Source organism: Macrobrachium rosenbergii, chromosome 9 (assembly GCF_040412425.1).
Source record: "Macrobrachium rosenbergii isolate ZJJX-2024 chromosome 9, ASM4041242v1, whole genome shotgun sequence".
NCBI classification, from domain to species: Eukaryota; Metazoa; Arthropoda; class Malacostraca; order Decapoda; family Palaemonidae; genus Macrobrachium; species Macrobrachium rosenbergii.
This window is the reverse complement of record NC_089749.1, coordinates 9,740,027-9,756,800: the sequence shown is the minus strand read 5'-3', so window position 1 is coordinate 9,756,800 and position 16,774 is coordinate 9,740,027. Positions and strand designations below refer to the sequence as shown.

General features: G+C 36.3%; 1 protein-coding gene and 1 long non-coding RNA gene across 5 annotated transcripts in view; both read right to left on the bottom strand.

The window, feature by feature from the left end:
* MICU1 (Mitochondrial calcium uptake 1) overlaps positions 1-2,243 on the bottom strand; it is a 44,877-nt gene extending 42,634 nt beyond the window's left edge. For 3 of the 4 annotated variants that reach the window (XM_067108366.1, XM_067108368.1, XM_067108365.1), the window contains exon 1: positions 2,131-2,243. The gene's annotated coding sequence lies outside the window, so the exon portion shown is untranslated. The remainder of the gene's footprint in view (positions 1-2,130) is intronic. The other variant, XM_067108367.1, reaches the window with a different exon arrangement.
* Positions 2,244-4,717: 2,474 nt separating this feature from the next.
* LOC136841438 (uncharacterized) lies at positions 4,718-15,394 on the bottom strand. Its single transcript, XR_010853950.1, has 2 exons — positions 9,119-15,394; positions 4,718-8,990 (listed from the first exon to the last, which is right to left on the bottom strand). It is a non-coding gene; the product is annotated as an uncharacterized lncRNA (long non-coding RNA).
* Between the last annotated feature and the right edge of the window lie 1,380 nt (positions 15,395-16,774).

Genomic DNA, 16,774 nt, shown 5'->3' with positions numbered 1-16,774 from the left:
TACCTTTTTGAAAAGAGCTCTTCATCCTCGTTATTTAGAACCCCATAAACACTATGCGCAAATGATAAATAAAAAATTATTTTGAACCCCATAAACACTTGCACAAATGATATAAATAAAATTATTTTAAACCGAATAAACACTTGAACAAATGATGAAAATATATTTTGAACCCCATAAACACTTGCGCAAATGATAAATAAAAAAATTACTTTGAACGCCATAATCACTTGCGCAAATGATAAATAAAATTATATTGAACCCTATAAACGCTTGCGTAAATGATAATAAAAAATTAATCAAATTACGACTTATAAGGTAAGACAATACCGGCCACCCCCATTGCAAATACAATAAAATAGCAACCAGTAAACACCCCAGGGTTACATTAGGTTGGCATTTGAAGGTTCTTTTAGCGCCCTATCATTTCCTAGCCATTTCTGCATGAAAAACCCAAAATGGTTTTTATCTGCAATAATGGCTGGCTGGAGTCATATTGGCAACTTATAAAATTTTACACAATTATCAAACATTTGCCTAAGATTTGTTCCCCTTTACAGTCCCTGACGTTTTAACTTGTCTGTGATATGTATAAGATTAGTTGATGACATGTTTATTGGAAGATACTTTCAACTCGTTCCAAAGCTTTAACTTGGAAGATACTTTTAACTCTGCAGACAAAACGTACGCCTGCATACGTAGGCCTGCGCTTTGATTCGTCCTTATGGATTACACAACATCCAACACCATTTCCCGGTAATCATACAATTTAGGGGTCCAAATTCACTGCATCACGTAAAGTCAAGATCAGCACAATATTTATAAAAAAATATTGATTGAATCATGGAAAAAGATGAAAAATATAAATAAACAAAAACATGTCTTAGGGGATATGGACCCATGGAATTTTGAGAAAATCGAAAATCTCTATTTGCAGATCTGTCGAAAGACGACACTGAAAATAGGAAAGACGACAAACACACGCACACAAGAGGACAGTGAATTTGGACCCCTAAACTGTAGGGTAATTCTAACCAGATCTGCGGCTGGTATTTAGTATTTTGGTTTGCTTATTTACAATTCAACGTTTTTTTTTGGCGGTCGGCTGTAATTAACCTGTAATGGTCCCCTGAAGTCCATCCAACAAGGGGTTTCCTTACGTGATCCTCACAAGACAGGGCTCCGTCTATGGTCGCGTATGGGAGTATCGGGGTCCCCCTTACCGTGAGGGTAGAGAGTTCAAAAAGGTAAACTACCAAATTCATTGCCGACCGCCAAAAATTAACGTTTAATTGTTAATAAGCATCAGAATACCACCAAGCTACCATTTCTGCGCTAAATACCATGGTATTGCTACTAACTCAGTTCTGCCAAATGGGCAATCTATCTGCTTACAGAAGCAGACTGTAAGAGACAAGAGGAATAAAGGGGAATAAAGGGAGGAACGTAAATAAACAAAAACATGTCTGAGGATCTGGACCATGGAATTTTGAAAATCAGCTCTCTGCTTTTGCAAGCAGATAAACTGATCATATTTTAGAAAATATACATCTGTTTGCAGATCTGTCGAAAGACGACACTGAAAATAGGAAAGACGACAAAAATACACACAAGGGAACAGTGAATTTGGACACCTAAACTGTAATATTACCCATTTCCCTACTGCTTAGTATAGGTCTGTAGCCGATTGCTGGTTAATGCATTTGGCTTTTAAAACATTCTTGCTGGTATTTAAAACTCCCGTTTGAGTCGCATCCCGATTCCCCACCATTGTTATACACAGACCTGCGATACGAAGCTGTCAAAAAACACCAACCCAGTATTATATTCCTATAGTCGTTCGCACCAACAATAACGGTAAACACGCAAAAAAAAGAAGATAAAAAGTGGATAAAACATAAAATACTTATAATTAACAAGACATTAAACTACCACAGCGTTATTTCAAATGGTAAGATATGCCGACGAAGCTCTGACCCAAGAGTTTAATAACCTTAAACCTAAGCCTGTAGACTACGTTAACCTATCATTAATGCACAAAAAAATGTTGTTTTTCAACAACAAACCGAACAAAAATGAAGTAGAACACTGAAGCCATCTCGGCTTTTAAAATGCACCACGTACACTTACAGAGAACAACAACACATTCACACAAGTTCGTGGGAGTGACGGAACTGCTGTTCTTCCTCTGATCTCTCGGGCCAACAACAAGAAGCAATGGCGATCAATGTTTTGATTCGATTACGCTCATCAACTCGTAATTTACATTTGTGAATCGCTATTGCAAGTAAATTGCATCGATTTTAGACTCAATACTTTTCAATAAGTATATGTTGTGTTATTTATCGTAATTAGTGAGTGTTAAGATATTATCTTTGAATATTACAAAGGAAGGTTTTCGAAGCCAAAGCCAGAGTCGCAACTTTTGACACATGTAGGGTTAATGGGTATTTTAAGTGGATGGGAGTTATTTATAGTGATTATTTAGTGACTCATTTAAACAAGTTTGTGATGGATTCTTAAGGAGATTGAATAAAATTCATCTGACATGAAATGTTTTTTATGACTGACTTGTAACCTCTGTCCATCTACCGTTTCCTGAAATCAGGCGTTAATAGGCATGACGTCATTCTCGTACCCGCTGAATGTATCGTATATGACTTTTCCTATTTACCAAATGGCGAGTTTTTTTTATAAACAATTTCGAAAAAGATAAATTACAACTTATGCTTTCAACAGATTCTATAAGTATAACTTCCGAACAGCAGAGACGGAAGTTGTTTTTACCCCTAAATATGATCACAAGGTTATCCTTGACCCTGGTAAATAGTATGGGGGAGGGATGAGCGAGTCTCATTACAACATGCAGGGTACACTATCCTCTAGAAATGGGAAATGATACTTAAATATTGAATTAGGCAAAAGAACAAGACATATTACTGCATATATGAACGATGTTTTATCAAAAATTGCACTTAAATTCACATAGATTAACCCAGTACTCGAAAAAAACATAATTGAAAAGCATTGCTATAGTAAATGTATAGGATATGCTGGGTATCCTTCACGAATGACCTCCATTGTGTGAAAGTATTTCCTGGAAGGATTTTCGTCCCATATAGTAGCGTACTTGGGCGATATATACCTACTTCCGCTGCTATGCGAGTAAACATTCCCTTTTTTTTGAGACTATTTATAATCTGGTATAATCATTCCTTCGGCTCTTCACTAGCGAGTTAGTTAATAAACGAACCTCATATCCATGAAGAAATTAAAAATAATAAGTAAGTTTAATAATGGTATGTCACAGAACATGGTTGGGCAGCGCACTAGGTCCACACCAGGCTTCTCACTTCCTTTAACATCTTAGCACTTAAGCTTAGACCAAGGGCCAGTGCTTGCATGGGGTAGGCTTAATCTAAACCAATTCCGGATTGTTCTCGCATGAAGCATTCTTTGGAATAGTTATAATAATTTTACGATAGTGATGAGCTTTTTGTTTAATTTGCATGGTCGTATGTTAACTGTATATCTACAACTTCTTGAATTATAATATACATAATTTTTGGAGCAATTAGTTTACTATTTTTAATTTCTCCGTCTAAACACAGAGAACAGGGATTTTCAAATGGCTTTTAGCATTTGATTGTACACAAAAACATCTCGTTTTGATATTTCTAGCTTTGAAAAAATTACTTACACAATTTATCTACGCAGTCCTCAATTTTTAAATGCTTTTGCTTCTCGGGAGAATTCATTGATTGCATAGATGTTATATATGAAAAACTATCCTCTGAATATAATGGAACAGAATGAAATATAGATTTTAGGCCAAAGGCCAGCACTGGGACCTATGAGGTCATTCAGCACTGGAAGACAAATTGAGAGTAGGTAGGCTAGAAAGGTGTAACAGGAGGAAACCCTCGCAGTTGCACTATGAAATAATTGTTCGGAGAGGGTGGACAGTAAGATGGAAGAAAGATAATATGAATGGAGGTACATTAAAATTAATGAAAGGGGTTGCAGCTGGGGGGGGTGAGGGCAATGTGAAGCTGCTTACAAAGGTTAACCTTTTCAAATATATTTATATAGATTTGCAACATGTTCACAAGACTTGCCTTAGAAACACATTATTGCATTTTTTTAAACCTTTACAAAACTGGATTTTCTTACGGCCTCGACAATTTTTCCTTTTTAAGACTGACCCCTTTGTAAACCAATTTCTTTATTTTTCCACTGATGGCTGCCACAACCCTACTGTGGCTGCAAATCATGTGTAAGTTGTCATTATCCATTACTTCATTCCAGAAATCAAGCAATTTATTTCATATAGGTCTCCAGTAATGCCACAAGTTTATGGGAATCATCTCCACTTTTATTTAATATCCAGACGTGATCACAGATCCAGCAGTGATCAACATTCAGAACACCTTCATGTTTTTAAGGAAGGATTATTTCACCAGCTGATAGTGTTGACCTGCATTCCGTTAATGCACAGATTGGGCCATGTGAGATGGTCTGTAATTATCCATTTGTCAGTGTAGATTGGCCAAATTGAAGACAATATTCAATTTAGTGTGGCATTCTCTAGGTTCAGAGGGTGTTACCATCCAAAGACAGGTCTGATGTACTTTACTCTGTTACCATATTCATTATTCCACCCTCTGCCATTTACCAAAGATGAAGGGTTTTGGAAACATGTCAAATAAAACGAGTATGGTCCCAATTACTTTATATAGAGGGGTTACACTTTGAAAACAATGTGTGACAAAATAAACACCAAAATAACCTGCTATAAATGGATTGAAACATTATCACATATAGCCAGGGATTCACAGTTTTAGATATTTGGAAAAAAAAAAAATCTCTACAGAAATATTACTTAACACTAAAACACCGGCCTACCATATTCACCAAACTTTGACAGTCACTGTGTACCATGACAAATGCCAGCATGAAAGTATATAGACCTGTTTACTCTAAGGGCAGTGTCACATGAGCAGAATTTGTTTTCCTTTAGCCTCTTCCCACCAAACTTTGTGTCAAATTGCAAGTATTTTTGTTTGCATTTGTGGAACAGAATAGAATACAGAACTTAGGCCAAAGGCTAAGTGCTGGGGCCTATGAGGTCATTTGGCACTGAAGCAGAGATTGACAGTTAAAAAGGTCTGAAATGACAGGAGGAAACCTCGCAGTTGCACTGTGAAACAACTGTTGAGGAAAGGTGGAAAGTAAGGTGGAAAAAGAGACTTTGAATGGAGGTACAGTAAAAGGAATGACTGGTGTTGCAGCTGGGAGCCGGAGGGACGCTGCAAAGAACCTTAAAAAATGCCTACAGTGCACCAAATGAGGTGCACTGACGGCACTACTCCCCCTGTGGGGTCATTGGTGGAAAACAAAGTCGAAACAGCATAAACACGCACATCTATTCTGCTGGCAACATAGGCAACTTGGGACAAAATCTGATGAAAAGATGATGTCAGGAAACATGCTCATGATCAACACCTATGGAGGGTAATATTACCCCTAACTGAGAATCCCTGAACTAAACCATTTACTTTGCACTAACCCATTTGAATAGCCAAAAATAATGTTCAGGAATGACAGCATTTACACCTTGTTAAATAAAAGTACAGTACCTTGTTTCGCTAAATAAAAATACTCAACTCACTGTTACATTTTGTCTGGGTTAAAGTTTTCCCGGAATGATTTAAAAATTCCAAGTGTTAACATGGGACTGTTAAAATGGTATCCACAAGGTGTTCTCAACTGTGCACTGCACAGAAAAGACACCACAGGACTAAAGGATAATGTCTTATCATCGATGTTAGTCTATGAAGAGAGTTAAGAAATATACAAAATGCATTATAAAGAGTCACTACTACGGTCACCACTCCCACCAAGACTAAGATTTTGACTGAATCATTACCTTAAGTCCTCGCAAAGTGGCCAACACACTACAAGTATGACTGGATAAGTTACAGTTTCTCTCTGTCACTAGGGTACTGTAAAACACCAGAAGACCAATCTCTCAGTAATATGTATAGCAATGAAAATACAAAACATGGCAAGAAAATTCACTGGTAATGTTTGGGAACTCAATTATTCAGTAAGTAAGTTGGAACCAGTTTTCTTGTGGGAATGCAAAATTCTTTAGTGTATAAAAAACGTTTTGTACTGTACTATCAATGATGCCATAATACTGCTAAGAGATTGATGCAATGTCTTGAACACATCAAATACTGTGGAAAGTACAAAACTGGCTTCTATACAACGTCTGTTGCACACTACAAGACCACGAGACTCCTCTTTATGGACGTAGCAATAAGCTGTACTGGCCATATTTCAGGGAGAAAAGAAACTGCAGTACTTATTTTAAAATGACACAAAAATACATCATTCTTCCAACTCAAAATACATCATTCTTTAAACTCTGACGTAAAAACACAGCTCTTAAGTGAAGAAGCTTCTTTGGTGCTCGCTATCCTGACAAAACAGCTACACTAAAGCTTTTAAATGCTCAATCAGGGCTTGCCCCTTATTCTTCTCTCCACTTTCTCCATAATCTATTGCAGACTACTGATAGGGAAATAACAGTGTGGAATGTTCTCACATAAATTAAATAAGATGGGCTTTATATCCATGTCAATGCACTTTAAACAAACCCTCATTTCCTTTGACCTTCATTAAATATAACTGAAGCAACCCTTTGAGAATTTTGCTTTAAATTTATCAGACATAGTACAGTCATGCAGGAAACATCTCCCTAGTTTCATCAGAGACAATATGATAATTTTGAAGACTTGAATTTTAAGTTTCAAAGTTAATCCATACTTACAATGCTGTAAACTTCTGAACTGTGAATGGATAAATATATTTTGTGCTTAACTAGCAATGTAAAGTTCATCTGCGTGCAGTTTACTTAAACAGAATACAAATATCTATAGTATATTACAAATTTTCTAATATCAATAAAACTGTGGCTTTTAACTAAATTAGCTTTTTACCCAAATTTAAGCAAATTATTACCATAACATAGTTTGTCAACACAATAAACCATAATTCTATGTTCTCATAAGAATGGCACGCAAAACCCTTAAATGATTAAAAATTCATTAACTAAACAAGATACAATGTAGCTCATTCTCATGCTTTAAAACCTCCTATCATTCGTGTGGACTGAAACTGGGGCAGTCACACAAAACATGTTTAACAATTATTTCTTACATCTTCCTCTGGATCACGTCAGGTGGTCATCACATAATTTGCACCCATTTCTCAAAGGCATGTGGTCTTTCTAGACAAGCCCTGTACCTCTAAAACCCACACCTCTATTTTCTTTGTCTTTATAAATGTAAGAGGGCTTACAAATAACTTGTAAGAGGGCTCACAAATAACCAAGTGATCTGGTAATACCACTTCATACGTTAAGCATTATCAAGCATGGGAACCACACTTTTCAAGTTAAGATGTAGGTTACATTCTGTTGAGGGTCTACAGAAAATGACTTACAGTTTTTCTTATAATATAACCATAACATCTGAGAAGTTAAATACATTGGCCTATAATGATTTATCCTTCATGTAAAAAAAATTACTAATTCTGTTACTTAATTCACCAGTCCAGTAAATTCAGTACTATTTCACTTTGCATTTAACATACTTCAAAAAAAAAAGGGGGTTACCCATGCACTGGTTCAAACCCCTAATTCAACTATTTTATCCTCCACTAATACTTCTCAAAGGACATACCAGAGTATTCTACAGCAGTTTGATAAAAAGTTAAGTAAAAAGGCATTGGAGAAAGCCTTATGTATACTGAAGAATGTGGTTTGAGGCTTACCGAAACCATCTTGACGATTTTTTTAAGTTATTCACTACAATTCATACTTTCAAATTATCTTCACGGGTTATACATCATCCTACATTCAATTAATCCTGTGTTACATAAAGTACTCACTTGCATAACAAATTATACATGGGTAATGTCATTCTCAGTTCATCAACATTACATAGTTTTACAAGACATCAGAAATCAGTGGTAAATATAGTACTATGATACATAAAAGCAATTAAAAAATTCTATCCATTTTTTCCTCATCGTTTCTTCAAGTTCAATTCAACATCTTTTTACGCACTTTGTACTCCAGTGAACTGCTTATGAAACATCCCAAACAAGTCCAATATAAAATGGAATTTTTCCGTCTCCTTGCCAAAACGGGAGAGCAGAATACCTGCATCTGCTCTACCAAATAGTATACAGCCATATAAACCTACCCAAGTTTAAAAAACACTACCAGTTACACAGTCCTTATCTACTAAATAAATCTCCAATGATTCAGACAAAAATCAACCATATCTGTACAAAAACTCTCTTACTAATTCTGATTTTCCAAAGCTACTAAAAAAAAACCTGAGTACAGTAAAGGAATTTAAATCCTACAAGCATTTGAGAAAATATACGCTTAATAAAGCACCACAATAACTTTTTCAAACACATGCATAGTAATAAAATATGTGCCGATGACAGTTTACAGCATCCTAGACTATCGTGCTGAGCTGGTTCCCTTAAAACTAATTCAGTCTGTTGGTTGTTGTGGCCAATAACAAACATTCATTCCTGCTGCGACAACCAAGTTGTGAACACACCAATATCAGTCAAGCCATGAATATGTACAGCGGCTTAAATCATCACAGTAATTCGACTTGAGCTTAATCTCTATCATTTTGATTTACTTAATACTTCAAAATCATTGCGTTAATTCTCTCCCTGCCTTGTGCCCCTTACACTGTACTACACTCCTTGTTTCTTACAGTTGGAATAAAAAAAATGTGTAAGTAAAATTTTTGCCTGTTGGTACTCTTGTTTAATTCCACTCAACAGCAGCTAGTAATCATTACTGACAGTTTGCTGTGACCAGTAATGTCCTGTGACCCTCACTGAGTTTGCCCAGTGAATTTTTTGTTAGTGAAGGTTAGGAAGTGCTGCACCTGTTGGCACTCTTGTTTAATTCCACTCAACAGCAGCTGGTAATCATTACTGACAGTTTGCTGTGACCAGTAATGTCCTGTGATAGCCCTCAACAATTTTTGTTAGTGAAGGTTAGGAAGTGCTGCACAAAACCTCCAGTACTATTAACCTAACAATATGACGAGAATGGCACAGTGTAAAATTCCTCAATAAGATTCTGCTGTTGGGAAGAGAGGCAATAAAAATTCTGATCTTTCCATAAAAGTAACCTTAACTATAATCTATTGACAGACAATTATCACTCTTGCATATCTGTAGCTTATAATCAGTTTTCATTTTTGAATCTTTCTTAGGTTCAATATCTTGAACTTGCAACCTAGCATTTGACTCTTGTATAAAGTTGTACTGCAAACTTTCATAACAATACTGTATTGTTTTCATTTTCCTTTTATTTTCCCACATAATCTTCTTTGCATGTACTCTATATCTGACCTGTGCTAATATCAGTCCTGCTTTCCAATCTGCCAAAATTTTTAGCAGAGGTTTTAGCCAATTATAGAGCAGCTATGCCTTCCATTTGACATCCAATAAAATTCCGTAAATGGTGTATGTGAACATTACAGTTTTACTCCAACTATGGTTCTCAAAACAGAATATGCAACTAGGTATCTAAAATCTTTTAGAAACAAAATCTACAACTTTAAAGTGTAAAAAGGAAAATGCCACAAATAGCTTTGCATTCTCTGAAATCTAAAATGCTCATAAATTTAGTTGCAATACTGAAATACAATAAAATTTTGTGACAACAGATCACCATTCCAGATTTTGGATAGATAAAAAGGTAATGCAGGGCATGGCAAGATACTTGGGTGAGATGTCTAGAATGGGTACTCTACTTTGCAGAGCTTGAAGCCAAGCAAGATGTGGATGTCACTGAGTACTGTATGTGAGTAAGCAAGAAGTGGATGTCACTGAGTACTGTATGTGAGTAAGCAAGAAGTGGATGTCACTGAGTACTGTATGTGAGTAAGCAAGAAGTGGATGTCACCGAGTACTGTATGTGAGTAAGGAAGATATGAGGGGTACTTAGCAAAGTGTATGTCTAAATTTTTTTTTGCTAGTTTTGTCTCAACTCTTCATGACATCTATTCATTTTGTGCATCCAGTGTATTGCTTTGTGCTCTGATATAAGATTCATTTTCTTGCTGTATACAACCATCTGTTCGAAACCTACTAAATCCGTCTGAGCATTCTCAATGAACATTACATGCTACAGTATATTCCACTTATTACTTTATGCAAATGGCAATTATGTAAAAAAGAAATTACTCTCCCTGTTTACTTTGTGCAAGATTTAATCAAGGAAACAAATAAAAAGTAAGAAAAATAATAAGGAATACACAAACAGTTTTATGGTTCTCTTTCAAGAACTGGTATAACCATAATTCTCATGAAACTGTCTTTACTTTTGGGGGAAATGGAATTACCTACCCTCATCACCCTCCGTATGTAATTCCAAAACTACCTGCTGTCAAAATATTTATGATCAACTTTTTTATAAACTATCTAAAGAAAACAATCATTTAAATCTTTACGGATGAAATGCATGACATCGCTGGAATCTCGAAAGGGTTAAGACTATAATCACCATCATTATTTAATCTATATTGCATTGGATGTGAAATAAGTTCTCCTTTCTTTCGTGTTTTGTGCATTCTGCTAAATTCCCATCTGGTCTGGATCCTATCCTAAGTTCTGGCCTCATAATCTTTTGGCTTTCCTAGTCATGAGGCAATATGGAGTGCTACAACACTAGCCATCTCATAAATCCTTCACCTGCCAAGGTGCAAGGTGCTTGCTCTACAAATCTAATGGAAAGAATCACAATAAATCATAGCATTCCTTGTTCTTCCCTAAACTTCCTTATTTTTAGAATCTGTGTATAACTACACTTCATTACATCTTAATATGCATCTTTCCTATTTTTTTTTTTTCAGACAAGAAAAGCATATATAAAGATTTTTCCTCTTTAGGTAAATAAGTGAGTGGACGTAATACAACATCCAATTCTTTACTTATCTAAATACTGTGTTTTTGAAGTACAATTAAATCCTTATGGGCTGTGTTTTCCAACAGTAACACACCAAATGAACTATGAAACCCAATGGATTGAAAACTAAAGTGATAAACAAAACTGCCATCATAAATCTCACTGAAACTTGCCATCATAAATCTCACTGAAACTAAAAATCAGCAGTCTACCTACAATATTTCTATACACTGGAATGAACACTGTAAATATGAGGCAATACTGAAAACATACGCAAAACTATACAGCGTCACAAAACCTCGTAATATGAACGGGAAATGATCGAGACCTGAATCCATCAGTTTAACTTGAAATAACTATAGTACAATTACAGTAACATTACTTGTGTAAAAAATGCTATACATCTATTACAATACAAATTTTCACACAAGCACAAATTTGAGAGGAGGTCAGTTATTCGTGTAATGTAATGCCATTAGCAAATGTGTGGCATTTGACTGTGCAACAAGGACTTTTCAATTAATTTTCCATTTGGTAAATTAAAAACAGAGCCAGTGCAAAGCAATGGCTGCACGAGAACCTAAAGTACAATAGGCAGTCCCCAGGTTACGTTGTTTCAAGTTTACGTTGCTTTTCAAATATATTCATATATAGTTTCTGGGTCACGGCAGATGTCTCGAGTTTACGTCGTCGTCTTACGCCACGATGGAACAGTAAAAGTACATACAGCTGCAATATAAAGTCAAAATTTGGAGATTTTTGGATGCACACCACATCAGAATGCAAGTAAAATAATGTACAGTGCACCAAGAGGATTTAAAGGTATGGTTTTCATCATTTTATTTCTCATTTTTATACATTTTTCTTGCGACGTTCTGGGTTACAGCACAGCGTTGGAACGGAACACCCAGCGTAACCTGGGAATTGCCTGTACAGTACAGGCAGTCCCCGGTTAACGGCGGGGTTCCGTTTCTGAGGGTGTGATGATAACCGAAAATCGCCGCTAACTGAAAAGCGGTGATTTCGGCGCTTTTTCTGCAATTTTCGGGTTATTAGCATCGATTTTCAGTTATCGGTGCCTCTGTTAGGTATGTATCGGCGCCAATACCCAATTATCGGGCGCCGTTGGCGGAAATCAGCGATTTTCGGGCGCCAAATACCCATTTTCGTACTGAGACAAGCCCCATAAAACCGGATCGCTGTTAACTGAGCCCGCCATTAACCGGGGACTGCCTGTATACATTTTTCTTGCGACGTTCTGGGTTACAGCAGAGCTTTGGAGCGGAGCACCCAACGTAACCTAGGAATTGCCTGTACAGTACTGTTATCGTTTTACTAGACAGTGCTCATTGGATTTATACAACTACAACAATGAAATCCCATGCAAATTTATGCTCATGTGGCACTACCTTAAGGTACAAATCTCCGACTACAATGAATCACTGATTGTGACAGCCCTTATAAAGTAATACTATATATAATGAATTCACAGTTTCACAGGATTATATCTAACCAGAAGCTTTTGGAGTTGAGAAAATACACACAACTGCTGCACTAATAATATCAGACTACAGTAGTTCCAAGCTTGTTGTTTTTATTGACCTTAAATGTTCTACTGCTAATTCACTCGTATCATATTATATACGACAAGGATATGAATAATTAACATGCTGAAAGGTTGTGAATAACAGCTTGTTCCTTTGCCTATCTGCAATATAATGAAACTGTCAAATTCATAAGTGTTCCATGAAATTCAAATGCAAGAAAATTAAGTAGAAGCAAACTCACTATGTACCTTAGAAAAAATCTGACAAAAATGAATGAATTTAATCTACACGACACTAAATAAGACAAATATGACTTGGCATCACCTTGACCTTAGATACAAAATCACAGACGTATTAATAAACTAACCTCTTCAATCATACATGTATGTCTAAGTATGAGTTCTGCATTCTCTGCAAGACATCATATGCAAGAACGTTCCCCTTGTGTGTGTGCAATCGAAAGGCAAATATTGGTAACTAAACAGGTAATCAATGGCCAAATAATACTTCAGATCCAAAATCACTCATAAACAAGTAAAGGCCAAGAAATATTTCAGATCCAAAATCATTCAATTCCCTATGTTAAAACAATTAAACAACGCCATACAAGACAACTTGTACCTCTTTGTAGCCAACATGGATTACTGATATTCTTTGATATAGCAGACCTTTATGTAAACATTGGAATAATTGGTTTTTATAAAACAAGATTCTAGGTTTTCCACAGACACCTCTCAGTTATAAATACGCCCACATTTCATGGCCTCAATTGTCCTCAAAACTGACAGAGTTTTGGCTAAAAGGGAAAGAATGGTAGTCAAATGGTGCATGCACCACCTAGACCCTTCGATACATGTCAGTCACCCTCCACACTTTTCATGTAGTCTATTTGGGGACATTTGATACCACACCAAAGGCATATAAATGACTGATGGGCTTGTGATGAAGCTATATATAAATTTTAAGTTATAGGAATAGCAACACTAAACATGCATATGCAACACAATTCTGTCACAATATGAAGTTCATACAATAGATTAAAGCCATCTGAAGTAAGGAGGTACCACCGAATTCCCCTCAGAGATTAAAAAATGCACCATTCTAGTCAGATGAAACCCATCAAACCTGCAATCTGGCAGATGCTTCAATATACAGTTCAGACAATGTAAAACAATTCTGATTACAAATCATCTTTAGGTCTTTTCATGAAATAGTCTTTCTCAAGGTATTCAAGACCCTAATACTAAAAAATTGGTGTGAAAACGTAGTAGATATAACCATTCATCAATTTCTAGTCAAAACATAGCAGATTAATGTGAAAAATGGAAGGGTATCAACACCTCCCTTAGCACCTACAAACATCACAGAGGAGGAAATGTACAATATGTGGATAAAAATATCACCAAATTCACCACAAAATCCTTTGGCAGAAATACAAGAAATGGAAGAAAAACGCTGGAATAAAGATGTGGTACTGTACCCCTAATCAGTTTTTTTAAAAGATTTTGACACTGTAGTCAAGATGCAGTACCTTTAAAAAGTTTTTTAAAAGATTTTCAAACTGACAGACTTGGAAGTTACAGAGGCAAAGTCTGAACTAGATGATTGACTTCCTCATTTTTAGACAACAAAATTGTAGGTAAAGGGTCTTTTTTTTCCCTGTAAGTAAGTTTAGTATATATATGTTAATGTGTTGTTAGCTTTCAAAAGGTTACTAGTTTTTACAAGGAAAGTTTGACAAGAATTACACTACTGTATGTACAGTTCTGTAACCTGACGACAACCAAACTCACAGTGGAAACTGATCCAACTGAAATGAAAGGACCTAAAAGTGGTGGGAAGTTCCTGCAACCCCCTTCCAGGTGACTTTCTAAAATTTAGACACAATACAGTACAGACATGATCGGTAGAGTGTATTATGTCGCCATACATCGGAAGAAACCCTTCACTGTATCATGCTGTAAATGATATCCTTTCCTCACAAAAAAAAAAAAACCATGAAATACAAAACGTTAAAATTAAACCATACATAATCTCACACTGTCTAGCAATCTCAGTCCACTTCCGTGAACTGGGAATGTAGAGCCGCTGACTTTGCTTTCTTCAGCATGAAACTGTATCACTCGGTATAGAATATTATCGATATCTAAATGCACTATAGTGGTTAACATTTCACTTTTACTCCATTTCTCCACTGTAATACAACATAACAGGTAGATGGATAATAATATGATGCCACTTAACACGGCAAAAATTGTTGAGTTCTGAACGGTCTTTGAAAGCAAAGATGCACATTTCAGTATTATTCACTAGTAACTGAGTGACACTATGAGGAAAAATGTCTCCCTCTTTCTTTACATATAGGAAACATTTGAAAAAAAGATAAGGACAAAACTGACCTTCCCTATATAAAAACTTCCATTTTCGTAAAAACCTCAACCGAACCATTAAAATCTTAAAACTACAGAAATCTACAATGCCTTTGCATAAAAACATCCTGATCGAATTTTACAGAAATCTACAATATATCTTTGTATAAAAACATCCAGATCCAGTTTTAAAGGTAGATGTCACATCAGATTTTAAAAATAAAATTCCTTGGTAATTTCTGTGCAAAAGGCTTTACATAAATACGCAGGGGAAAATATCACCTGCCTTGTTGATTAAAAATTTTACGTATAAATTCCACAATTCTCCGCACTTCATACCTCTTTCTCTCTCATGAGTACTTCAAATAGATTAAAAAACAACAACGCTACTTTCCTAGATGAAAATCAATGAATAAATTTCCTACTTTCTTTTCCTCATTAAAAAACGATGAGCTTTTAGGGAGTATATCCACAGTGGCTGCACTTGGGCTTACGGCAACAGTAGAAGAAAGCGATGAGGCCTGGAAGAAAACCGAAGAGACACAGGAACAAACAGCAGATGTAAGTGCAGCACGTTCTCGTGTTCCTTATCTTCCCTTTCTGTAAGAGATAATAAAAAGACACTTCAATCCATAATATCAAAAGCTTTTGCATAAACTCTGAAAATTACCTATATGTACTGTACATTTACAAAGTACAAAACATCACGACTCTTCATTATAATTGTTAGTTTGGTTTACCACAGTTCTACCACTCATAAATGCCCACACTTGTGATCCTCAAATGTCCCAGACACTACAGGTAGTCCTTGCTTATCAGTGGCGTCTGTTAACGGCGTTCCGGTTTTACGGCGCGGGGCTAACAACATCGCCAACCAGAGATTCGGCGACGGTAAGTGATTTCCAGTGTCAGTAAGTGGTTTAACAGTGCTGGCAAGTGGTTTATCAGCGCAGGTGAGCGGTTAACAGCGCCGATAAGCAGTTTATTGGCGCTTACGACATTGTAAATGCTCAGACAGGAACGGAACCCCTGTCGTTAACCAGGATTGCCCACGTACTCTTTTCTCTTACAGACAGATCAATATCAGTTCATCACTATCTCAGAACTGGTAGACCGTGCCCTTTACAGGTTGGTCCAAGGTACAAGTCTCAAAGATCACTGTCTCCTGCTGGGTTAGGTAAGTCATCCTTAGAGATTACAGCAATGTGACATACGAGGGACAGCACAGTAAGTTTTTCAATCAGTGAGATCAGGGCATTCACTACTTCTCTGGTTTAAAAAATATTGGATATACAGTAATATTTAAATGCAGGTACATAGATATGCCCATCTACCTTTACGAAATTCTATCCTAAGGATGTGACTCATTAACAGACGGATATATATTTCTTTGGACTAGTGGTGGCTTCAAGTTTCGGGGCTTAAAGAAACCAACCCTCTTGTCTTAATTTTCTCACCTCTTATTTACGTATTCATGTACAGTACTGTATTCTGGTATTCTAAAGACAGAGTTTGATATTACAAGCTTCTTTGCCTCTCACACACACACATACACACACACATGCGGTAAGTGTTCTTATTTCTTGCTTCAACCTTCATCTATGCAAACACAAGTCCTGCATTTTCAAATCTAAAAGGGTTTTTCCATATTTTTAACAACCCCCCAGAGTTACCATACTTGTTTCTAAAATGTATTCTCAGCAGCTTCGTCCTCCCACCGGAACGGCATTTTGGGCAAGTACAAGTGGTGGAGCTGTGATGACAAAAGCAGTTTCTTCTTTAAATTTGGTGAAGGGAGAAAGACAATACTGTGTGTAGTTTGATCCCTTCCCCATACA